Source organism: Pseudonaja textilis, chromosome 1 (genome assembly GCF_049901715.1).
Source record: "Pseudonaja textilis isolate UNSWEBS1 chromosome 1, rPseTex1.2, whole genome shotgun sequence".
Lineage (NCBI taxonomy): Eukaryota > Metazoa > Chordata > Lepidosauria > Squamata > Elapidae > Pseudonaja > Pseudonaja textilis.
Window position 1 is genome coordinate 141,025,504 of NC_141990.1, and position 27,103 is coordinate 141,052,606.

The window sequence follows — 27,103 nt, forward strand, 5'->3', positions numbered from 1 at the left end:
AGATCACACACCGGCTTGATGAGAAACAATGATATAATCTTTGATAAGGATCCAATTGTAAGGATCCCTCTATTGGGCAGGTATGGGAACCACCTGGAAACCCTGGAGTTCACATTCAACATCTCCCTTATCTGTCACCATTGTTCTATTCTTAGAATGAATTTGCTAAGGAGCCATGGAAGTCTCAGCTCCCATTGATTATAAACCTAAATTGCTTTTGTGCTTCAGCTTCCTTCACTTAACAGTAAGAAATGTTCCCATTCTGGCCAAGAAAACAGATAAGCCAGGAGCAGAGCATGTAATTGATAGGCATGGGAACAATTCTTTCCCTCAGCCCAATATATTCAGGAAAGAAGACCCATGTTGACCTCACTTGCTAAATCTATTTTGGATACCTTGCCTGTATTCCCACCACAGCTCACAGAAACGTAAATAAAACTGCACCTGTAAGTCAAACCCTCTAAGAATATAGTTTAGGGATAGATAACCTTTGGGGACTAAGGAAACCTCTAGAATCTCAAAGATTGATGGGGAATTCAGAATCCGCAGGACCATTAACAGAGATTACTTACTTCTTATCAAAATGGATTCCATAGCCGGCTTTTTTTAAATTAGAAAGTGAACTAGCTCCAACATCTGAGTCTTTTCTAACGTTGCCTTGAATGTCAGGAAGAAACATATTCAAAACGGTAAGAGCAAATTGATTGTGGAATGAATTATCCTGTGAGATGGTGAGATCCATATCCTGGATATGTTTGGGCCAAAGTTGACAACAACCTCTTGGAGATGTTCTAAGTTCTCTTGCACCAAACAGGAGTGTGGGGTTCAGTCACTTCAGGTTTCCCTTCTGGCTTGAATTTTATGAACTTTGCTACAGGTTAAGATGTTTGCAGTCTGCCAGCTTTCTAAATATTTTTTTTTATTTGAGAAAACAAAAGTCCAGTGAGACAGGAAACCTGATGAATACTGAGATAATCTTCTAGGAGAAAAAGCAGAACTTATAGATGCCATGTTGTCTACTTCTGATGTAGCTACTCTATCATAGGAAGGGGATTGGTCATATTAGTGAAGTGACTGAACAAGCCAAACTTGGAGAAAGAAGAAACCCAGCAACTTAGTTCACGTTGAGCAACACAGACCCCTAAATTCAATATACCAACCAGAGAAGCATGTCTAAAAATATCATCAATCCTCTGAAAATCCTGGAGTCCATTATTTAATTTACATCATGAGAAAAGGGTGGTAAAAGTACCTTCTCTTCCTCTTTCGCTGCCAAATTATGATGATGATGATGATGATGATGATGATGATGATGATGATGATGATGTATTTCTACCATAGCTACAAGAACACCTTGATTCTAAAATCAGCATAATAAAAGAAAACACAACGTTGGTAGATTTTTATATTTTGCAATGTCTGCAACAATTCTCGGCTGCTGCACTGTTTGGAGACATTTATAACATCATATTGATGTTGTGAAGTGCTTCACTTCCACCCTTGTCTTCCCAGAGACAGCTTGTTTTCAAAGGGAAGTGAAGGCGAGTTCAAGGTTAACTGGGAGCATGTCCCCTGCCTTATTGTCTTCCTCTGTTCTCGACTCAAGCAGAACTTATTTTCGCATTGCTTTCCATATATGGGATCAAATAGCAGGAGGGAAGTGACCACCAGAGGATTGTGACACTCATATTTAACTTGTTACTTTAAAAAGAAGAAAGGAAAGTGTTAAGTTTGGGTAATGAGAGGCTGGACCAGAGCATTAGTGCAACAAATACTTTATTATAACAATAAAGGACTGACCGTGCTTGCCAAGCCTGGAACTGGCTCGCAGCGATCAGTAACTGGTTGGACCCCGCAGCCTGCTTTTATAGCTGGCTGCTGGGGAGAACCAACCAATGAGCGAGGGGGAAAACCGCCCCCGCAATGTGAACGGACCTGAGTGGGAACTCCTAGAGTTCCAGGGACATAACACCCCTTCCCCCCAGATGCGAACACGCATAGTCTTTGAGGTAGGCAGGAGGTTTATGCTGGCGCCCAGAACGGCGCAGCTCTGGTGGGTTGTCTGTCAGTTCAGAGTCTGTAGGGGAAGGCAGAATCGGTAGAGTGTCACTAACGCGCCCCTCGGTTCGGGTTGGCTCGGGACTCGTAGGGCTGGTCACTGGGGACGTGCTCCCGTTGACTGGTTTGGACTGGTCAGCCATCTGGACGTCGCTGTCCGTGTCCGGATTCCCTGGAACGGCTGCTGGTGTAAGCATGTCACTGGGATTGATGCTGATGTGGGGTTGATGCTGAGGTCTTGCTCCGGTTTGTAATTCTGGGTCACTGCTGACGAGGGTGCTGTGACGCCTTCGCAGCTGGTCCAGGTGCCTTCTCCATATTCGGCCGTCCTCCAGTCTGACTCGATATGACCTGGGTCCGGTGATGGCCACGATCTCGCCCGGGATCCACAGAGGGTCTCCAGCGAAGTTCCTCGCGAATACGGGTTCCTGTAAGATAAAATGTCTAACCCCCGATGTGGAAGCGAGGGGAGAGTCAGGGCAGTAATGTGGGTGAAGTCTGTCCAATACAGTCCTCAGGCGCCTGCCCATCAGGAGCTCAGCTGGGGACTTATTGGTGACTGAGCACGGAGTTGAGTGCTGGCTCATCAGGAAACACGAGAGTTTGTGGTGCCAGTCATCCTTGCTGAACCTAGCTAGGGCTTCTTTAGTGGTCCTAACGGCTCTTTCAGCCAATCCGTTACTGGCAGGATGAAATGGGGCCGTGAAGATGTGGCGGATGCCCAGGTTGGCAGCGAAATGGCTGAACTCGGCTGATGCGAACTGTGGGCCATTGTCGGAAACAATGGAGTCAGGCAGCCCGTGTGTTACAAACAGGCGAGTTAATACCTTGGTAATCGCTAGTGTGGTGGTCGTGGATAGTTGTGCCACGTCAATCCATTTAGAGTAGGAGTCCACGACCACTAGGAACATTTTCCCATGCAATGGGCCAGCTAGGTCGATGTGAATTCTGGACCACGGAGCGCTGGCACTTTCCCACTTAGTAGGGGTGGCAATAGGAGGAGCTGGACGGGATTCCTGGCAAGGATTGCAGGAGCTTACCCATCTGATGATGTCCTCGTCGAGGCCCGGCCACCATACGTAGCTGCGTGCTAATGCCTTCATTCTGACGATGCCAGGGTGCCCCTCGTGCAACGCCTCCAGAACTCGGGTGCGCAGTGAGGTCGGGATGACCACTCGAGTGCCCCACAGCAGACAGCCCTGCAAACTGGATAATTCCTGCAGGCGGGTCTTGAAAGGTGTAAATTTGTTTTCAACATCACCGCCCGGCCACCCCCTCCTCACCCAGTCCAGTACCTGGGCGATTGTTTTGTCTGCCTTGGATTTGGCGGCAATGTCAAGGGCAGTGATGGGGAGGTCCAATTGGGTGACCTCAAAGATAGCGTGGACAGGAGCAGGGTCTTCAGCTGGAGCCGGCAAGGGGCAGCGGCTGAGAGCGTCTGCGTGGGACAATGTTTTACCTGGGCGGTGTATGAGTCTATACGAGTATGCCGCTAGGAAAAGGGTCCATCTCGTCATTCTAGGAGAGAGGACTTGAGGGGTCTGTTTGTCCCCAGCTAGTAGACCCAGGAGAGGCTTATGATCCGTGACCAGCTCGAAAAAGTGGCCAAAGAGAAATTCGTGAAATTTCTTCACTGCTGCAACAGCTGCTAGAGCTTCCTTATCGATCTGGCTATAATTGCGCTCTGTTGCAGAGAGCGTCCTGGAGAAAAAAGCGATGGGAGCCTCGGAGCCATTGGGGAGCCTGTGGCTTAATACTGCCCCAATTCCAAAAGGGGATGCGTCTGCTGCTAGCACTAATGGAAGGTTGGGGTCAAACTGAATAAGGACCGCCTCTGACGTGAGTAGTGATTTGACGGCGCGAAAAGCGGAGTCTTCTTTGTGACCCCAGTGCCAAGGCGATTTTTTATCCAACAGTCTGTGCAGGGGTTCTGCCACTGATGCTTTATGGGGCAGGAAGGACGCGTAAAAGTTCAATAGCCCCAAGAAGGCCTGCAGTTCAGTTTTGGAGGTTGGAGTGGGTGCCTCGTGGATTGCCTTAACCTTGGACTCCAGGGGGTGGATGCCAGAGGCGTCAATTTTATAACCCAGAAAGTCCACCTGTCTAGTGGCAATGGCACATTTTTCTTTTTTCAACCTGAGGCCATGCTGTCTGAACCTCTCTAATACTGCTCAAACTCTCTGGAAGAGTTGGGGTCTGTCCCTGGCCGAGACTAAGATGTCGTCGAAGTAGGGTACTACACCAGGGAGGCCCTGCAAAATCCGCTCCATGAGGGATTGAAAAATGCCTGGGGCAACACTTACGCCAAATTGGAGACGCTTGCACCGGAAAGCACCCCTGTGTGTGACAATGGTCTGGAGTTCCGCTGTTTGGCTGTCAACAGGGAACTGTTGATACGCTTGAGACATGTCCAATTTGGCAAAAATGCTGCCAGGTTCAAAAGTGTGTAATAAATGCTGAATGACGGGCACTGGGTAGCGCTAACTTGTAAAAACTTATTAATTGTGGTCTTGTAGTCCGAGCAAATTCTCAGGCTACCGTCTTTTTGAGGGGTGTGACAATGGGCGTCTCCCATTTGGCGAAATCTGTTGGCTCAATGACCCCTTGTTTTAATAGTTTATCCAATTCTGCATCTAGTTTTGGCCGAATAGCGAATGGGACTCTACGCGGTTTTAGCCTGATTGGGACTGCCTGGGGGTCAACTGAGAATGAGATAGGGGTACCGTTATAACACCCCAGCTCATCGCTGAATACATCTGAGTAATCAGCGAATAAGGAGTCAGTGTCAGAGGTTGAGACAGCATGGACTCCTGTTAGCCCTAGGCCGAGATGGGGAAACCAATCGAGCCCCAAGAGTGTGGGGAGATTGCCGTTAACTACCACTAGAGGTAGGTGACCTTTGAAAGCTTTAAAATTGACAAGGAACTTGCCTCTGCCGATTACAGGAATGACCTTCCCCTGGTAGTCCTTCAGGCTAAACTGGCACTTCTGGAGCCGGCTTGTTGATAGACTGGGCTGTAGCCTCTTGAGGGTGCTCCATGAGATAATTGAGAGCGCTGACCCTGTGTCAACCTCCATGCGACACGGTTTACCTTCTAACAAAACGGAGAGAGAGATTTTACTAATGGTATGGCAAGTGTGCTTGGCATGGTGGTGAGTGCGACAGTTCAATACTTGCCTCTGAGGTCCAGAATGTGAGAAGGGAGGGTGCCTTTGTGCCAAGTTTTGAGAGGCTTGACAGACTCTCGCGATGTGCCCCCTTTTGTGGCAGATGTTGCAGGTGGCTCCTTTAAATTTGCAGGCGGCCCTCGGATGAGATCCACCACAGGATAGGCACAGGGTGATGTGCTTGGGTGGACTGATGTTTTCTTGCTTGGAGCCTACCTGCGGATGCCTGGCGTTGGTGAGGCGGTGGATGTCGGTTTCATCACTAGGGGCTTCCTCTGCTACCACCTCCTCGGAGTGGACTGGAACTGTCGTTAGCTTGGAAGTTGGACCATGGATTTCGGTGGCTGAGTGTGCTGCCAGTTCTGCTGCCAGGGCCTCCTCGACGGCTTGTGCGAGGTTGAGGTCCTTCTTAGCGAGTAGGCGCCTTTGGAGGTGGAGATCCTTGACCCCGCATACTAGTTGATCGAGGAGCATGTCCTCCAGGTAGGTTCCAAACCCACAATGGAGTGCTGCGGTCCTGAGGGCGGCCATGTACTGGTTGATGGTCTCTTTGTCTGATTGCTTCCTCATACGGAAGGTGAATCGCCTGGCAATCTGTGAAGGTCTGGGAGAATAGTGGTTAGTAAGGATTTCTAACAGTTCAGACCATGGAACGTTTTTAACTCACGTGGAGCCACGAGTGCTGTGGCAGTGTCAAAGACGATGGCTCCACAGTAGATCAGGAAATATGATTTTTTCCGGTGCTCCCCTGCATCAGCCAGCCCAATTGCGTCGATGTAATGGTTAAAGCGGTTCTTGTATGACTCCCACTTCTCCTCATCCGGTTTGAACGCTGGGAAGACTGGATTGGAATTCATAGTGAGGAAATCAGTTGTACAATCTGTGGAAAAAAATCTCTCTGGGGCAGCAGCAGAAGGTTTCTAGTGCCTGTGGCAGGCAAGTGATTTCAGCTCTGGAGAGGCTTTTTCACAATCCTCTCTCTCTCTCTGGGCTAAACACGAGGTTAGGCTGCCAGCCGTTGGCAGCGTTTTGAAATTCGCGCCTGCGTGGGCGTCAGTGACTTGACTTACAGCACCGCGCTGTACTTTTTAGGTTTGAAATTCAAATGACAGCCGTTTGAATTTCGCGCCTAAAGAAACGAGCGGCTGCGGCTCGCAGCGCTTCACTTTTCCTGTAGCTGGGCTAACAAGCGGCTACAGACGCTTCTCACTTTCGTTGCAGGCTGACCGCTTTCTCTGGCTGCGGATCAGCATTCGCTTCTCGTTGCTTGCTGACCGCTTTCTCTGGCGGCGGATCAGCATTCGCTCTCGTTGCTTGCTGACCGCTCTCTCTGGCTGCGGATCAGCGTTGCCCTTATCGCCGGCCGATCGTTCTCTCTGGCTGCGGATCGGCGGCTAGTGACTCAGCGGTTGCATTGTGCTTCTGGTAGCCATCCCACCTTCGTCGCCAGTGTTAAGTTTGGGTAATGAGAGGCTGGACCAGAGCATTAGTGCAACAAATACTTTATTATAACAATAAAGGACTGACCGTGCTTGCCAAGCCTGGAACTGGCTCGCAGCGATCAGTAACTGGTTGGACCCCGCAGCCTGCTTTTATAGCTGGCTGCTGGGGAGAACCAACCAATGAGTGAGGGGGAAAACCACCCCCGCAATGTGAACAGACCTGAGTGGGAACTCCTAGAGTTCCAGGGACATAACAGAAAGATTCCCTCCCCTCCCCCCAGGAAAAATAATAATAGTGTTAGGTGTGCAAAGCTATAATTAGATAGCCTATCAAGAAGTCTTTAATTGAGACATACCCCCTCATGCTGCTTTGAAAAACAAGCTATAACAAGGTGCCCTTTTCTTTAACTAATATGAACTTTGTATAGCTGGAGTATTATTAATATGGCTCTTGTCAGGGCCTCCAATTCTGTGTTTTCCACCGATAAATATTTCCATTGGTAGTTGAATCCTTGAGCCAGTTAGACTTACTGAGGCCCAATGCAATTCCACGTTCTTTAGTTTGCTATCAGATATGCAAGACAGTTTCCATTCTCCCCAGGTACACATATGCCACTGCATAGTCCCAATGATCTCAGCCAGAGAAGATCACTTATGAAAGGTCTCTGAATGCTTCTTTTTGGACAATGACCGCCGGTTGGCCCTTAACAAGAAAAGCTCCACTTCTTCCAAGCCACACAAAGGGGTTTCCCATATTTTGCAACTCAAGAAAAGCAATCCTGATATAAAGGATGAAGACAAGGAATAACATTAAGCCCCCACCCCCACCCCCCAAAAAAATCCGTAAGTGGATGTCACCCTCACCAATAAGCCACAATGAATATGGCAGCCGCTCTTTAAGATAAAGGATTTTAAACAAACAAGGTAGAAATGATTCAGGGAGAAGGTTAAGGATGCAGGTGAAGTAGTGGAGAAAGGAAGAGAAACAAAAAGCAGCTAAGACACTTAACAGCTTTTAGTAGGAATCCTAAGAGGAGAAAGATTTTGGGGCCTGAGGCAAAGGAAAAAAGACATGGCCATTTTTCCTTTCTCTGCTCTCCAGAATCTCTCCCCTGCTTATAATTGACAGTGTTATCAAATATTCAAATTTAGAGTTATCAGTCCGAGCCCCTTTGTATTCTCAGAAATCTCTGAATAACAGACATTTTGAGAAAGGCTGTCTTTAGGGGAAGTTCATAGAAAGCATGGCAATTGTCTGCAAGCTGTTATCGCTTTCTTCTAGAATGAATAGCATTGTTTAGTGTCTATGAGAATAAAAAAACCAAGCAAGGCCTAAGAAACAAAATATGTGCTAAACCTTTTTCAAAATAGGTGCTAAACCTTTTTCAACCAGCAAGAGAATCCACTGGAGCCCACCCATGTTTGTCCCATCCAGAGTGAACTATATACTATGAGTGAAAGATGCTGCCCCCTCACATCTTTGTATATAATCTGTTGGCCCAGGATTTAACCAGGACAGCCTGCATTTGAGCCTGAGCTCAAACAATAAATGGTGCTATTGTCTCTTCCTAGACTAGGACAATAATATTTAAGATCGTACAATTACCGTCCGTTGGATTTGACCTCCAGGCAGAAAATCCCACAAGTCCTTTCACATCACTTTGTGGGCTATAAAAATGGAACAATAGCCTGTCCCTTGCTGAAAGAAATGCATGGGCATGGGCAACCAGTCCCAGTGGCATTACATACATAATCATGTATCACCTTGACCAACTAACTCTCCCCAGACATCAATGTATATGGGTAATCTGTAGGAAAGACAGACTTGTGGCCTTTCTTGCAGCAACAGCTCATTTTTTAGACAATCAAATTTGAGACTTTGTACAAGATTCTGAAGTTATTGCTTTTCCTGCTTTTATTCATTGGTCTGATATTAATCCACTGTATGTATTATTTACCGAATGGTCATCCCTTCACTGATAATGCTTCCAGCATTTCATTCCCTTTCTATTCTCCTCTGAATCAACTACTTTCTTTTCATGCCTTTTTTTTTTTTGCTTGATTTAAAAAAAAAAAGGTTATCTACCCATTGTTGTGCAAATGAGCCAAAGTCAACATTCAACCAGTCCACCTTTTGGCAAACAAAATGATGCTTTCTGATGAACTAGCAGAAGGGCAAGGCGAGGGACATTCTGCCTTCTCTCAATTCACATTGCAAAAGCGTCATGGGTTAGTAGGAATGTCCCCTGTTGCTTTTGATCACTGTTCAGCTCTTCAATCATGTACAGAGCCAGGCTCCTGCCAAATTCATAAAGTGGCATTCTGATCATCAGAATATCTGTCTGTTACAAAAAATAAATAAATCCTCTGTTTCATTGTTATGACTGCCGCTATGACTCAGGAACCGCTGGCTTCTTTAGAATATGGTGCAATCATGATAGAAAAACTGTTGCATTAAACCCCACAGAGTAGATTGCTGGGTGTGGATAGCACCGACATACGCAGCTCTATGTGGCAATCGTCTTGCTTTTATTTTATTTTTTGCTTCATGAAAAAACATCAAAGTACTCAACATAAAGAAGCATCCTCTTCTCTCTGTGGGTGAATTTCAAGCTGAAATTTTGAAAACTACTTCCTAATATCCAGCTCACAGTATTTCAAAATGCAGAGATATTTATGGTTGTTTTGTTGGAGTAGGGTTTTTTTTTAAGGGCAATCCTTTCTGGGCTAATTTTTAATTACAACACTCTGTAACCTAGGCATACGTTCCTTTGAAATATTCTTTAGTGACTTGTCAGGCCCTACTGTGATTCTAGGTATGGTTGGTTGATGTGCACGTTGCTGTATTCTTACTTAATTCTTCATAACAGAATTTACGAGTTCCCCAACAAATAATGGTCCTGTTTGTAGCTGTAGATTCTTCTTCCTTTTTAGCTCTCTCTGTCCCATTTTTTTTTTCATTTTTACTTCTGACTTTGAAATCAAACCTTCTAAAAGAAATTCAGAGAGCAACAAGATGGAAGTAAAAATCCCACAAAGAAGGTGGAATTAAATATTCTTAGCCTTGAGAAGAAAAGATTATGGCACTTTTCAAATATCAGAAGAATTGCCACATGAAAAGACCAAGACTTGTTCTGTAACATGTGAGAGTATAAACCACAACATTATGATTTTAAGTTATAGTTCCTTGGCCATGGTGAAAAACATCCTAGGAGTAAAGGCAGTTTGATAGAGTCTAAGATGATAGCTTTTTTTATCACTGAATATATTAAAGGAGAAGTTGAAAAACCATAAAGATAGAGGGTCTAATTTGGATTCCTACACTGAGCATAAATTTGACTTAACAATTTAATGACTTTTCTATGATTTTCTCTGAAATTGAATCTCTGGTGTCCCTTTTCACCCATGGATTCACTGGACAGTTATTCTTTCCTTTGCCCCAGATGTCCACAGATCATTGTGAACCATAATGTACTTACTAAGCTTCAAAATAAACTGTGGTTTAATGAGTGGCTGAATCAATACTTCTGTTCCTAGCTCTTTTTCCCTATTTTTAAAATATTTCCCAAATCTTTCTGTTCTGACCCTGTCTTTGGGCTTTATTTTTTTTCTCACTGCTTCAGGTCTACAAATATCCCATCACTGTATTGCTTTTACCTCTTTCTTTCAGACATGACTCTGGACAACAAAAGTCCAGCGTTGACTCTTAAAGACCTTCTGAAGAAGTTGTGGTTTTAACAAAAAGTAAGTATTAATCAGCAAAGAAAAATGGTCTATTATATGGGTGTCAAACTCATGTCATTACGACGGTATCATGTGATCTATTGGGACATTTTCCCCCTTTGCTAAACCAGGTGTGGGTGGGGCCAGTGCATGACCCATCCAGCCCGTGGGCTGGGAGTTTGTGTTCTGACCCAACCTAGTTCCAAGAGAGAAAACACAAGACAAAGGCAGCAGCCCCCACCTTTTAAGGTTTCATCCACTAATTCTGGATGAAAGGCTACTTGCAACTAAATAGCTCTGACAAGAAAAAGCCTTGCCAAGTTGTTTTTCAAGGCTGCCAAAAACCCAGAGATAAGAACTAGTTTACAGGAGTTTTCAAATACTAACTATAATGTCCACAAGGCTGTTAGATAGCTTGGTGACCCAATGTAGGAGTGGTTGGCTAAAATTCAACACCCTCTGCCCACCTCCGCATGCACCCAGTGCCCTTTTTGCTATCTTGTCTCCTTGGTTTTATCTTTTAATGGTTTTATCTGCTGTGGATTTTTTTTTTACAGTGGATGATTTTAATGTTTTTCAATGTTTTTATGTTGTAAGCCATCCAGAGTTGTTGGTACAAGATGGGCGGCAAATACATTTTATAAATAAGCAAACAAACAATTCATGACACCTCAAATTCTGAATGAAAGCCAGGATGTAAAACTCATCAATAAATGGATAAAGAAAAACCTCCACCAAATAATCCTGCTTAGTTTGGCTGTAAGGAAACAAACAATACTGAAAAGATATGGCAAAGCATTATTTCCATGACACGGCTGTCTCTGAAGCAAGTGAAAGTAGTGAGAAAGAAATAGAGGAAGACTTCAGCCATTATCCATCCACCAGAGGAGGCTTCACTGTCCTCCATTAATATTCAAGTTTGACTTCTTTAAAGAGTATGACAATATAGTCCATTTAGCTTGCTTTCTGTTCATTTGAATAATTTAGATTGCAATCCTAATTGCACTTACTTTCAGAAAGTTTCTTGGGAAATCATTGTGACAGTCAGCCAAGCTTATATGGGACTCTACAGATAGGAATTTTAAGGCCAACTTGAAATGAAGTTAAAACTACTAAAGGAACAATCAAACATTTGAATGGGGGCTCTGAAAAAAAGCCATCAGAAAGAAAGACAGCAGCCATATGCTATAGGACTGAAACCACAGGGGATACTTGGTGGGACTGAGTGAAACTTATTCTAAAGTATTCAGTATATTTATAAATTAGACGTGAAGGTGATTTAGACCATTATGGGAAAGAGCAGAAAATGATCCTTGTCACTAATGGAAGAACATCTGTCAGCAGAAGCGCCCTGCTAGTCCATCTTCTTTTTAACTTTCCACCCAAACATTTTTTGTGACAACTTACAAACCAAGATGTTATCCTTTAATTGAAATAATCCCCTTTCTTTCAGACTAGATCCCAATTCATAGCTTGGAATAGTATTGGAGTTTCTGATAGGTCATCCTCACAACAATTCCATAATAAAAATTATAAAAATATGCATACGTTTATTTGTATCTTCTGGTTTTGTCTCATCTAGTTGGAGGGACAGTCATACCTACCAACAATCCTCCAGTTTCAATTGGAATGGAAGCATTTGAAAAAAAAATTCCTCACCTTTGCTTTTACATACATACAAGCAGGTCTCCTGGCTATTTGTTAGGGCAAAAGCCATCCAATATTACTATTCAGATGTGGATTTTTCATGCAACTAGTAATTCACTCTGGAAACGAAACATGTAGCCTTCAGGTTTAGCAGCTGCTACCTAAGCAAGAGTTACTCAGCCTGCTTGTACCAGCAACATACTCTAACCATTCCAATATGATACAGAGAATCCATGATTCTGGAAGTCACTCTTTAGAAAATTGTTATTTATAGAAGCACTTCTGAAAGACACACTTTATTTTTTGCCATTTGTTGGTCAATGAATCGGTTGTGAAATTGCTGTATAACCAAGCGCCTGTAAAATAAAGATCAATTTTTTTCCAGAGTCTACAAATCTATTCTATATTAAATTGGAAAACACACACACATACACACACACACACAAAGGTTTTCAGAGTATGTGCTTCCAGTTACTGCTGAATTTCAGTGTCCTTCAGAATGATGGTATCTCATTTCATCCAATATGTATTCCTCATATTTTTATTTTCAACATCTACACACTGATCTTCAGGTCAGATTAAATAAATTTCAGACTGATTTATGCACCGGGATAATGTGCAAAGAGATTAAAGGTTTGGGGAGAAGAATTTTGGCGTGGAAAGATAATAAAGTCACAGACTCTTGGGACTAGAGGATGTATAGGTGATACTCTCAATCCTTGATGCCAGTGAGGTAGTCTCTGAAATTTATTTACTCATTTATTTATTTGGTTTGTCAATTGCTTACAAGATAATAGGTATCAGTAAAAACATAGTTATGAATATATGGATACATATAAGAAAAATAAAAAAAATAAAAGAAACAATAGGACAGGGACGGTAGGCATGTTGGTGCACTTATGCACGCCCCCTAGGAAAGCCAGACAGCGCCCACGGGACTTGAACTGCTAGCAACTAGAGTTGAACACGAATTAGCAAATTATGAAGGAACCGCTAGGCTAAATGCTAAATAGTGAATAAAATTTCTATATATTTCATTTTATGACATCAGTTGTTAGAATACATATTACTCATCTGTTTATTAGATTTTTATCCTACCTTTATTACTTTATAAGTAACGGAAGAGGGTGAACTTATTAATATTCCTTCCTCTTCTTATTTTTCCCATAACAACAAAACTAGGGTTGGACTGAAAGAAAGTGACTGGACCAAAGTTATCCAGCTGGTTTTTGTGCCTAAAGGAGGACAATATCCTGGTTTCTAGGATACTGCCTTCCCTATTCCACCAAACTGTCTGAAGGTCTGACTATCTTCTCAACAGAAAGCAATTTCACATTATTGCATATAAAAAGGTCAAATTTAAAAACTGCTGAAAATATTCATAAGATTCTGGAGAGCTATGAGAGGACAGATAAAGAGAAATGTAAAAAACAAAAAAAAACCTAGGCTTCCCATCTGGCAATGATTAAGGGCTCTGCCCGGTTTAAAAAGTTGCTTGTCCCACCTCTGCAGAAGCAAAGTGATGATGGCTCCACAAGAACTGACCTGACAAAAGAGGAGTCAGTGAATATATCAGCTGTTGAGAATTCCTTTCTAGATTAAGAAAAGGATTAGGATCACCCACAACTTTGCTCAAGCCACAGCCTCCCTGCAAAGAGATTGGAAAATAGTGATCTCCAGCATGGTTGAGAACTCTGTGAATCAGGGGACAAGCCATTCTGCCTAAACCATGATTTGGCACCCTCAATGAGACATTGAGTTCACCTGTGAGGGAGAACAATTAATCTGTGGAATGGCTTACCTCCAGAAGTTGGGGTGCTCCATTACTGAAGGTTTTTAAGAAGAGATTGGACATCCATTTGTCTGGAATGGTATAGGATTTCCTGCTTGACCTGGGGGTTAGACTCGAAGACCTAGTTCCTTCCAACTCTATTCTGTTGCTCCCTCTCTAAATTTTAGGGAATTGTTTAATATGTTTCTGGATAAGGACCTTTTGAAAGATAAGCTGTATTATACCAGATTTTCTTTTCTTTTCTTTTTTTGGTAAATTTTATTTGAATTTTCACAAAGAGAAAAAAAATACAAATAAAACATCTTTTTTGAAAGTAGCATAATCCCGGGTTACATTTCTTCGTACAGACACAAATTCAGGTTCATGCTCATTTTTATATTCTATTCCATATCTTATTACTATTTTACATTTTCTGCATAGCTTCTCCCCTCTTTTAATTTTCTCAATTTTATTTTAATTATCTCATCTCAATTCAAATCATTGTATTTATATTTTTTGTCTGTCCTGTTTCAATTATCAATTATCTATTATCTTTTCTCATTAAACAAAATTTATCCTGTAGTTACTGATGGGAGTATGATGCCTTTATATCTTTTCCCTAACGTTGTAACATTCAATATAATACATAACTTCCATTCAGATTCTGTTTGGTACATTCTTAAAATACACACTATATTCTTAAAAAAGAAAAAAATATAAATGTATAACATAATTAAAACAACATTCCATTCCAATTCAATTCTATCATTAATATTAATATACATTAAAGTCTTAACATCTTTAACATTACTTTTCAATTAAATATCATACTTCTATGGGAACAATTATAAGCTTTCCATAGTTAATTCCCCCCCTTCACTTATATTTTATAAAACATTGACTAATTAAAATATTCCCGTTCCTTCCTAATTCAATTTTCTCATTTATTTTATTTCACTTATTTTATTCACAAACATTTCACTAAATTACACTAACTAGTTTATCCCTCATTTTAATCATACGTTGTTTCCAATTTTCTAAAGTTATTTCTATTACTAATATAACAATACAATCTTATGTACCTTTACAGAATCCCTTTTTCAGTTAGATTTTCACCCATTATCTCTAAAATAGGTCCTATTTCTCTATATCTTGCTCCAGTCCTTTGTAACTTCTTTTCCTTTCCTTCTTCCCTCTCTTCTTCTCTCTCCCCTTTTTACCCCCTTGTCTCTCTACCTCTATTTCTCTCTTCTGTATTCCCCTTTTCTATTGCTTTCCAGTATTATACTTATTTTTCGATTTTTTTTTCTTTGGTTGTTTTTTTAAGTCTTAAATTCTCCATTCTCTTTCCCCCCTTTCCTTTTTCTTCCCCACATAAAATTACTTGTTCCTTAAAGATGGCTTCTTCTTTGTCCCAGTCTTCTTGTTTTGCAATCGTTTCTTGTTGTTTCTCATAGTTCCAAATCTCCATTTCTAAGAATTGAAAAACGAAGCCAAAAGAACCCTTCCCTTCTTGTGCATCTTCTTTGTACTTTTTAAGTTCCATTTTCAATTCATCCAGAAGCAGTGCCATTGTATAAATTTTTAAACAACCACCCGATTGATTTTAGTCATTCAAATATAATAACCAAGAATCCAAAGATCACCAAATAATCCAAATACATGCAAGCTGTTTATTTTTTGCTCTTTTGTTTTCACTTTCTCTTCCTGGGGTTACTATTTAGTTGCAAAGTTTCAGTTAAAATGTATCTTTTAGAAGTCTTGTTGAAGTTTTACTGTAGATTCTTTTAATTCCAGGCAGTCTCCTCCCTCTTCCAGATCCTGCCCTTATTCTTTTTCTCTCCCTTCCTGCTTATGAAAAAGAAAATTTTTAATGTCCAGAAATCTTTATTATCCCTTTGGCATTTTGTTTTATTTTCAGCTTAATTGTCTATTGATGTCAAAGTGGATTTTTCCGATTTCTTATTTAAGTCTCTTAGTTGTCAGTATAGGGAAGGAGAGAGAAGGGAAAAAAAGCCAAACCTTTCCCTTTCCACTTTCCTTCGCTGCTTCTGACTCTTCTTTGGGAGCAATGTTATTTTTTGTAAGTTTAAATTCCAGGGTACCTTTGTTGTTGCTTTTACAATTTAACCCAGTCAGCCAAAACTTTCACTTCTTATCTTCCTCCTGCACATTCTTTTCCGGTCGAGTTCTCCTTTGTGGTGGCCGTTTCTGACCACCACTACAACTGCCATTGGGAAAGGGAGTAATGGCCAGCTGAGGAGGAGAGATGCAGCTCTCCTCAACCCTGCTGGTGGTCTCCCCCCTCTTCACCACCTCTACGGGGTGGCTTAGCCCCGAAACCAGCCGGCTTGGGGAGCTCCAGCGGCGAGCCCAGACAGAAACCGTGCACAATCACGGATTTCTGTCTGTCGCCGAAACCCTTCAAACCGGAAGTCCATTATACCAGATTTTCTACCCCAGATAAAAGAAACTCTAAGGCTTAACAAGAAAAACTTCAATTTTTGGAAAACAGCAAAACAAATGGACTAAAATGCTGATTTTGGAAAGTTACAGGGCAAGATGGACTTTGAAAGATTGTTCTTTCATGTGGGATATTTATGTGGAGTCAATATTTCTAAAAGAATATAGTATTTCAAATTTGCTATAAGAAACCCTCCCAAGTTTTGCTGATTTGAAAATAAATAGATGATGAGAGAGGACTTGAAAGCTGATTGAAGGAAACCAGGATCAAAAGACTATAGATCCATTTATGTAATTGGAGCAACTCTATTTGCCTATAGAAGAAATAAATACTCTTTGGGAACAAAAAAAAACCCTCTCAAATTACTTACAGGATTGTTTGATACTCTAGCAGATAATATATAAGAGCAATGGATTTCATTGAATAAAACAGAGACTGAGAGATTGATTTGAATGTGAATTTGGATTTTTTTTAAAATGCAGGGTTACAAAAATGTTATGGAAAAAAGATGCTGAGGTTCTGAATATGGATTTTTAAATGCCAGTGAACTGGAAAAGTATGCCAAAATGGGTTTACAAATGAAACCAGACAATGTTTTAATAATTAAAAGGGACATACAAATAATAAATCAAAAGAGCGATTTGGAAAGCCCTCTCATCTTAGATTTATAAAAGGCAGGTGTTAAACTAATCAAGCTGTTCCTGAGAGGAGAGAAAGAGACATTATTTAAGCTATTTCTGAAAGGAGACAAAGAGAAAATGATAAGAAATCAACTTCTGCGACATTATTGGATGGGATTAAAGATCAAGTATTTTAAAGGAAAGCAGAAGGTTTATAAACTAGATTTGTCTGACCAAGAATAAAATATATATATATATGTTGTGGTTTCCAGTAGATATTGACAAGATTTCCTTTGGAATAGGACTGAATGATGAGGGTTTAGGGAATGGTTTATAAGTGGGGAGAGAACTTTTTATGTTTTAGAGAAAGTGATATGTTGCATTTAAAAAAAATGATTAAGGCTAAAATAAAGGCTAAAATTGGGACTGGATTATGATTTCTTTAATAATTTGTTTATTGATAAGGGATGAGATATGGGACGAAAGATGTATTATTATTATGGTTGGTCACACAATGAACCAGATGTTTAGACTGGATTTGACATTTTTATCCACCTTTCAAATCCTTCTCAATGACCTGGGATAGGCAGATGTTGTTTGATGGTGTATTGTCACAAGATTTTAAAAGTGGGGTGAGTAAGGCTTGGAGGACTGAGCTAATGAAAGGGTGAAAGAAGCTGGGAGAAGAAAGTGAGGTAGCGATAACTAAAGTAAAATAAACCCTAACCCTAAAGTAAAGCCAACTTGATCTAGTGCTTAAGATAGTGGCCTAGGAACCAGGAGGCTCTGAGTTCTAATTTCCCTTAGGGTGGTTGTTGTGGGAAAAATAAATGTAAGGAGTAACTATTAGCTATCTTGAGCTGTTTATAAAAATAATATAGGTGGGATGTAAAGAAATAAATGAACTAGGATGAATTAATTGTGGTGAAAGTCACTACATATTCCTTGTCTTAATCCATGAAAATCTTTGAGGGGATTCTGGGGCATCTTGCATTTGAGTTGGGCACCTTTGCTGTAGAGTGATTGCAGCTATGTCTCTATAATTATTTTTCTGGTCCTTTTCCAGGAGACTTTTGGTGTTTTGTGTTGTCTTTGGTTTGATTGTGTTATGTTCCTATGTTTTTGCTTTTAATTGTGTACGTGAGCTGGTGAGAGTTATTTATTTCTGAAATATATATGTGGCCTGACTTTCAGTGACTCAACATTGGTGTTGTCTTGTTTTCTCTTCAGATCTATTTGTATTACATTCCCGTGCTTTGGGTTTTTTAATGGTGTGTGCTTATTTTTGTGATCCACCAAGAGTTTTTGTGATTATAGGGGGATATAAATTTGACTAATAACTAAGTAAATAATATTTTAGATCCAATTTTAAAAAATGGTAGGACAGGTATGCAACAGACTCAACTTTATCCTAACAAATACCAAAACTTGATATAAGTATTTGAATGAGACACCAGTAGAAAACACTAGAGCTGAAGGTTAGATTGAAGACAATTGTAGAAAATGCCAATGACAAACCACACCTGCATTATTACCCAGAATACTACATGGATGTAAACATGACATCCAGGAGTGCGATTCAACTGGTGTAACAACCGGTTTGGTGAGCCCGCACTTTGCATGCGCACGGAGCGTTTGCTACTGACCTTCTCCAGCTATCTGTGTGTGTTAAATAGCTACACATGGCAATCCGCTGTGTCGCAAAATCAGCTGACCTTGAAAACCAGGATATAAAGCACAGACTACTGGGTGGGTGGGCCCAACAGATGATCGTTGGAGTTACTGGTTTGCCCAAACTAGGCTGAACCAGTAGAATTCCACCCCTGATGACATCACAGAAGTCAATTCCAACTCATATGAGATTTTATTTTGAAAAGGTAGGTGAAAATAAATATAACAACTTTTTTTTTTGCATGTGGCATTTTGTAGGACTGCCTTCTAACAATTTGCTGTGGTACTTATAGAAGAAAATATTGAATTGTGGGGTCTTTTTGAGCTTGGCGGTCTTTTTGCACATTGGAAGTGGTAATGAAATCAGGGCTAGAGGGGAATGGAATTTGCTCTTATTTTTACATACTAGTGGCTTGCCTTGTCAGTGTTGGTGGGAGTGACTGATGATGTTACCTAATTTGGTAATGAAACATCTTTGAGAAAATTACCAAGCTCAGAGACCACCAAGGTTCCCCACAATTAGATGTGGATTTAACAGCTGGAATTATTATGCAAACTAAAGTAGGCTTTCCGCCATTGGTCCCTATGTGATTACGTTTCCTGATAACAAATATTTGAAGTTGTTTGAGATGAGAGTTCTGTTTCTGCTTTTCAAACCCAATCTTTACCCATTCCAGCTGGATTTGTAATTGTGGCAGAAAAGAAGTAGCAGCTGGAAGGAGATCTGACTGAACAGCTCTGAAAGAACATGAATGCTCTGTAAAGTGGAGAGGGGGTATTTTTGGAAGGTGTCTTCCCATGCCAAATGTGCTAATTCTGAAATGAATATTAGTGAGGATATTCAGCAGAGTCCTAATAATATGTTTTCATTCATAGTCGAAGACATTGGCCAATTCCTAATGATTCATGATTGGTTGAAAAGAGGAACTAAATAACCATTGCAGAAAGCCAAATGGATCGAATCTTTCAGCCACCTGCAGATATCATCCTGTGGAGGAAGAAACTTGGTAATCTGATATATTTATTAACTGCACCACTGTTAGATTTTCCTGGCAACTGCTTTTTATTGCATTTCAGGAGCAAAACAAGTGTGCAGAGGAGTTAAACAGAAGGTTGTTCTTTCCCTTAAAAACCAGCCTTTTATTCGTGTATTATCACCACAATCAAAAGGAACTGAGGAACATGTCTTCATACATACTTTGAGTCAAATGGACCATCATAGAAAGAAAATGAGAGATAAAGGTTGTATGTCAGTGACATTCCAGGCAATTTCCATATCTATAATTCAGCCATAGTTCAGCTATTCATTCATCATCACAAGCTACAGTATGTGATTATAATTAGGGATAAACGTTGAAGTTGCATTTTTTAAATTCAAAAATAAGAATAGGGGACAAATTCATTGTCTTCTTATTTGAATGTGAATTTACCCATTTCACATTCCCTGAACCAACATTCAGCATCTGCTTCCACTTTTAAAAAAAGGATTTTAAAGAATATCTGCATACAAGTATATACATTGGAAGAAACTGCATGAATATTTAACTTAGAGAAAACTGTTGTCCAAAATGTATATTAGGAAAAAATATATTTAAAAAATCATATGCAGTGGAGCCTTGAGTCACGACCATAATCTGTTCCAGGATTTTGGCCGCAACCCGATTTGGTTGTGACTGGAAGCACAGCCGTCTGCACATGCGCAGACAAACAAAAAACAAAAAATGGTGCCAAAGGGGAAATCAGCACAGAAAGGGAATCTTTCTGCACTGATTTTGTTCACCACCTGATTTTTGAATTGTGACCCAATTCAAAAATTGGCTGGACTTTTTGTTCGCCACCCGATTTGGTCACAAACAGAAGCGTTTGTGATCTGAGGTTCCACTGTATTGGAAAATGCATCAAAAAGCATGTACAATGTTATCCTGATACTCAATTGCTTTGAAACTCATCAAATTTTGAACTCAACACATCTTGATGCAAAAATATTGTCCCAGTGCTCATTGTTTGTTTGGTACTCAATGCACATGCTAGAACCTGTTCGTGTTGGCTGCTTCATGACTCACCACAACTCAGATACAAAGTAGGAGATATAAGAAACATGGCCAAGATCCATAAAGAACTCAAATGCCTGTACACAAACAATCAAAGTTCAGGGAACAAACAGAGTGAACTTGAAATACCAGTACATGCAGGTAAATATGATATAGTTACCATTACTGAGACATAGTGGAATGAAAATCATGACTGAAATGTACTGATGGAATGACACAAACTATTCAAAAGAAACAGACCTAACAAAAGGAGAAGTGGAGTTGCATTATATATAAAAGATCACTACATCTCTATAGAAATCCACAAAACCAAGGATGAAACCCTCCTAGAATCCATTTGGTTCAATATAAATGGAAAAAAGAATGATGTTGCTATAAGCATATACCACAGGCCACCCAACCAAGCAGAAGAAATAGATGAACTTTTTGCTAAACTACTAACAAATGTCTGTAGGAAATATACCACAGTAGTAATGAGAGACTTCAATTACTCTGATAATAAACTGGGAGACAAACTCTGCAGCAAGTGGCAGATCAAACAGATTCCTAACCAACCTAGCTGAGAACTTTGTCATCCAAAAGGTAGAGGAGGGGACTAAAGGAAAAGTTATACTAGACCTAATTCTTACTAATAGAAAAGTTGTGATAGAGGGAGTTGAAATTGATGGAATCTTGGGCAAGAGGGACCATGTCATACTGGAATTTAATATAATACAAACACAAGCAATAGAATATAATATAGCCAATGTCTTAAAGGAGCTAATTTTAACAAACTCGGAGAAAGACGAAGAAAAATCATATGGATGAAAATCTTAAAGGGGAAAAACAACTCAAGAAGTGTGGGAAACTCTGAAAAATTTGGTCATAAAAGCCAAGTCCAACACTACTGAAAAAGAAAAATAAGAAATCCAAGAAGAAATCAGCATGGTTGCACAAAGATCTCTTTGATAAACTGAAATACAAAAAGGACAAGTATAAAAAATGCAGAGGGACACATTCCTAAGGCAGAATACCAGCAAATAGCCTGAATCTGCAAAAATGAAATCAGGAAATCTAAGGCTCAGAATGAACAAAGTAAATGGTCTAGAGGCAACTCTAGCCACTCTGAAAGTCAATGAACAAAGCGAGAAATTCCAACTTAAACAAGAAGACCACACCAAAATAAAACACAGTAGGCAGCAAACAGCTTCTTTTTAAAAATGATGTCATATATAAATATAAAAAAGAAAACTGATACAAGATGAAGTCAGGAAAGCAAAGGCTCAGAATGAACAAAGACTTGCAACAAAAGTCAAGGGTAATTTAAATTTTTTCTTCCAACATACAAATAACAAGAAAAAACTCAAAGAAACAGTAGGTCCACTTAAGAGAGAAGATGGCAAGGAAATAACAGGCAGTAGAGAGAAAGCAGAGCTGCTTAACTCATTCTTTGCATCAGTCTTCACACAAAAAGAAATTATAGCCCAACCTGTTAGGAATGTAAGTCACCTAACAGCTATTTGGTTTGGAAATATATAGACCAGGATAGACATTTTAATACTGTCTTTTTAAGAAAATGCAAAAACTGCAATTGGGTGTGGTTCCGCAAACGGCCATAAGATGGAGCCAGAAACTTGGGTTGTTTAGTCTGAGGAAGTCTCAGTAGCCAGGCTCAGTGAAGTGAGTGAGTCTCTGTTTCCTTCTGTTGGAAAGAGTTGCCGTTCCTCCATTTTTCTCCTAATGACTGTTATTGATCATTGATGTAAGTCTGTTACTGAACTGTTTTTTGATACTGGACTTTGATATTAAGATTATCCCTGAACTGAACACTGACTGCTTTAAATGTGAATGATTTAGACTGCTTGTTTGGACTGTGCTTAAACGTTTATTGAAAGTAAAAACCTACATTAACTGTACAGTGTATCTGTGTGCTGTGTGTGTATTATTCAAACACTTCTCTCACTACGTCTCCCTTTATGCGTTCATTCTCCTAATGGGGAATTACCTCAATACAACCTCAAGGTGATTTTTTTTTTCAAGAAGCAACTGGACTTTCTGGTTTTTCTTTGAAGATATTTTACTTGTCTACCAAGAAGCTTCTTCAGTTCAGACTGGATGGTGGGGAATGGAAGCATTTATACTCCTTGCAGACAGTTGGACATTTGCATTCTTTTAGTGGGTCATTAAGGTCACCTGGAGGTTTATCTGTGTCATCAGGGTCACCTGCGTGTTGCAATTTGGTGTGGAGCCTTCTTGGAACTGTTGAAAGGACTGTTTTATAGACTGAAGATAGATGATGTCGGATCCCTCCCCCTCTACTGAGAGAATGTCAGTTTTGACATAGATGGCCTCTTTAACCCCTCTTTCAAACCAGTGATCCTCTCTCTCCTAAATATGGACTTTGTGGTCTTAAAAAGAGTGGCCTGTGTCTTTTAAATGCAGATGGACTGCTGAATCTAGTCCTGATGTGTTCGTTCTCCTATGTTGTGCCATGTGTTTATGAAGTGGCTGTTTCATTTCCCCAATGTACAGATCTGGACATAGCTCACTGCATTGTACTGCATATACCACATTGCTCAGTTTCTGCCTGGGTGTTTTATCCTTGGAGTGGACAAGCTTCTGTCTTAGTCTATTCTTGAGTTTGAAGTGTGCACTGTTATGTTGGCTGAAAATCCTCCTGAGCTTTTCCAATATGCCTGCAACATAAGAAATGACAACGTTGCTTCGTTTATTGTTCTCATTATTGTTTGGAGCTCCTGTAGGGTCTTTTTTGAGATTTGATGAAGGCCCACTTGGGATAGTCACACAATGGTACTAATGGTAGTACCATTAAGGATGACTTGTTGTGTACGGTTTGTTAGCCAACCCATCTGCCTACCATCCAACCTCTCTACTAGCAAAGACGAGAAAGAAAAAGAATGAAAACATATCAAGGAAGCCTTCAGAATATGTGGCTATCCCAAGTGGGCCTTCATCAAATCTCAAAAAAGACCCTACTGGAGTTCCTCTGTAACAGTCAACGACAACAACAATAAATGAAGCAATGTTGTCATTTCGAACATTGCAGACATATCGGAAAAGCTCAGCTCTATTTTGATTGATTGATTGATTGATTAATTTGTTTGGTACTCATCATTTTTGGTACTCATCATGCCTCCCAGAACCAATTAAAGATGAGCAGCAAGATACCACTGTATAGATTAAAAAATATCAAACAAAAATGTAAGCGTGAAGTACTACATAACTGGAAAAAAGTGCATGCATTGTAACTCATATTTGTTTTAAAAAAATCATAAATTGTTATTAAAAGGATGAATAACTAAAAAGAAATAATTGAATGAACCCAAATTTGCCTTTTCCAAACAATGAGCAGACCACATGCCTTTTAAATGAAGATAATTCGTTAGTAGTACTCTGGTTATTATTTTTAGAATCCAATATTCCCATAACAATTCTCCAGCAATTTCAGGGCTGCCACAATTTGATCTAAGATTATTTAGATCAAACTGGACCACATGCCCATAATTTATCAATCAGCCTTCCATTCAACAGAGATTTTATTTATGGTCTTTCACTGTAGGAATGAGTGAACCCAATGAATATTCTCTACAATCTTAGTTATGGCTGTCCTTTCCAAGGAAAACAGCAAAGCATCTGAGGAAGTAGGCCATTAATTCGTCCAAGAAAATATATTCAGGAAAATGTGACATTGAAAGAAATAACTGGAAACCTCAATAAATAACAAAACTAACTTATATAAGGACTAGTTAGCATATACAATGTGTGCTAAACTCAGTCATCAATTAGATGATTCCAAGGTCCTCTTTACTCATAAAAGAGCTGTAATAGGAAGCCAGTGTAATCCAGTACTATAAACTGGGTCGAGTTTCTCACATTCTGAGAAGTAACAATCTAATGTAGCATTCCGTGTACTATTTTGCGCTTAATATAGCAACTGAAATGTGGGCTATTGTCTGGGCTAGTCTTTGGTGACCCACACTTTTTCCCCCCAGTTTTGATTGCTATTAAGTTGTAAATTTTGACTTCCAGTTTTTCATTTCACATAATCTGGATGAATATTTTCAGTTCTTAAATATTAACATGAGGGCAAGCTGACCTTAGGAATAAAGTATGATCTAAATATTTTAAAATAGAAAACAGATATTACTCCTGTACTGTTTAGTCCAGATAGTCATCAGTTACTCACAGTAAAGTTTGAGAAAATTTTCACAAATATCATTACTGACATGTTGTGTCATATGCAAAGTTATTTAGGAATTTATCACAGAATTACCTAGTGAATAACCTTTTTCTACAAAGGTATTTTTTAAGCAACCATTTGAAGTTATGATGCTGAAAAAAGTCACTTAATGACTACTTCGCTTAGTGGCAAAAGTTCCATTCCCAACTGTGGTCATAAATCAAGGACTACCTGTCTAAAATATTTTTTTTATGATGGTGTATATGACCATGGGCCAAAGTTGGAGCTTTGAACAAAATAATACTTTGACGCACCCTGATTCCCTACCCAATGCCATCAAAGAATGCTTGTCAGACTTATGTGAGAAATCTAGTACATGTGTATTTATACTTAGAAAAGGAAGCAAATTAACTTTCCCATTTGGTTAATTATTTTAGGCCACTTTCACTCCTACTTGGCAGTTATAATCAAACAGAAATCCGAAAATCCTTATCCCATTGGAGACATCTTTTCTGAAAGAATATGTTTCTAATTTGTTCTGTATGCAACAGGGAGCTGTTGTTGTCTTGTGATCTCCAGAGATCATATGTTTCTATGCATGCAATTGTTATTCAAGCACATACTGTTGATCCAAATGTTTCCTTTAATAAAGGGCTTAATTTTGCAGAACTGGGGAATTTTATTCTATACTGTGTCTGTGGTACCAGTCTTGCTATAGAAATCACAGAAGCCAAATAGAAATGCTGGTCTTCTTTTCAAGGATACTAAACAGTGGTGGGATTCAATTTTTTTTTACTACCGGTTCTGTAGGTGTGGCTTGGTGGGCGTGGCAGGGGAAGGATACTGCAAAATCTCCAGTCAGAGGTGGGATTTGCCAATTCTCCAAACTACTCAAAATTTCCACTACTGGTCAGAACCTGCTGAATACCACCTCTGATACCAAGGCCAAATAAGTCTTTAGCTCTATCATTCACATATCAGAAACAATTATCTCCTATGCCCATCTATTTAGAGTTTTTGGTCCCTTTGTCAAGCTACAATGCAAATCTGATAATTTGCTCCAGGAAAGAAGGAAGGAAGGAAGGAAGGGAGGGAGGGAGGGAGGGAGGAAGGAAGGAAGGAAGGAAAGGAGGGAGGGAGGGAGGAAAATGAGTGTGTGTGTATGTGTGTGTGTATAAAAGTGTCAACTCTCTGTCAACTTATTCTGGATTAATTTGATTCAAATCAACTATGTTAATGGAATAAGCAAAGTCAGATGGCTTATTTGACTACACACATTGGGACCTAATGAGTACTGTCTATGCTATGAAGTGCAGAACTCTTTTTAGGACTCAGAGAATAGTCTTTAGATGGTCTATCCTAGCCATTAGATGAAGTGAGCAACTACCACAGGCAGTAGATGGTAGAAACAGTGTGGAAATGCTCCAGCCATTCCATCTGAATCTCTCCCCCATGCATTCTTCCTCTTGGAGGACAATTAACTGCTGCTTGGCCTACACAATCTACCTTGCATCTCTTAACTAGCCCTAGAAGTGTGTAGGATATCCTATTTCATTGCCCGTGATAAAATAGCTGCCAATATAATTAGCTTCTGTACATAGAACTGGAAGTGGGGAGGGGATGAAGCCATCTTGTGGGAGATTAGCCAAGAGACAGCTGGACAGAGACAAGCTGTTCAAACATAGACCTTTCAACCACTTCAGAAGCATAGTCACTCAGAGTTACTCATGCTGTACATCAGCCAAATGCACAGGCTTTGAGGTGAAGGTATGCCTGGAGGTGAAACAAATGCGAAGAGTTTATGGATAACGGGGTTTTAATCATCTGTACTAAGCTAAGAATAGTAGCTTCTGGGCTAATAAATTTAGAGCATGTCTATTTTCTGTAACCATCCCCATCTCAAAAGGGAAAGTTCTCTTTTAGTAACCCGGGCATGTGCCAGTTGGAACATCAACCACTGACATTTCCTTCAAGACCTTCAACACAGGGGGACTTTATTTTTGTGGTGTTATATTTCATACATACCGGAAGAAATGAATGACCAACAAATTGACAAGGTTTTGGGAGGACAAAAACTAGACACAGTGTTCTACACAGAGTACATCCACTTTAGCCTATTTTATCCCTGCAAACATAGCATCATTTAAACAATGAGAAGTCATAATAATAAGCTCAAGGTGCTGAGCAGCATAATAAAAACATGATTAAAATCCAATAAAAGAATAATTAAAAGGAGCCCTGTTATAAAATTTTAACAAATACAATTAGTCAAGAGAGCCTATAGAGAAAGAAAGAACAAAAGAGAAGT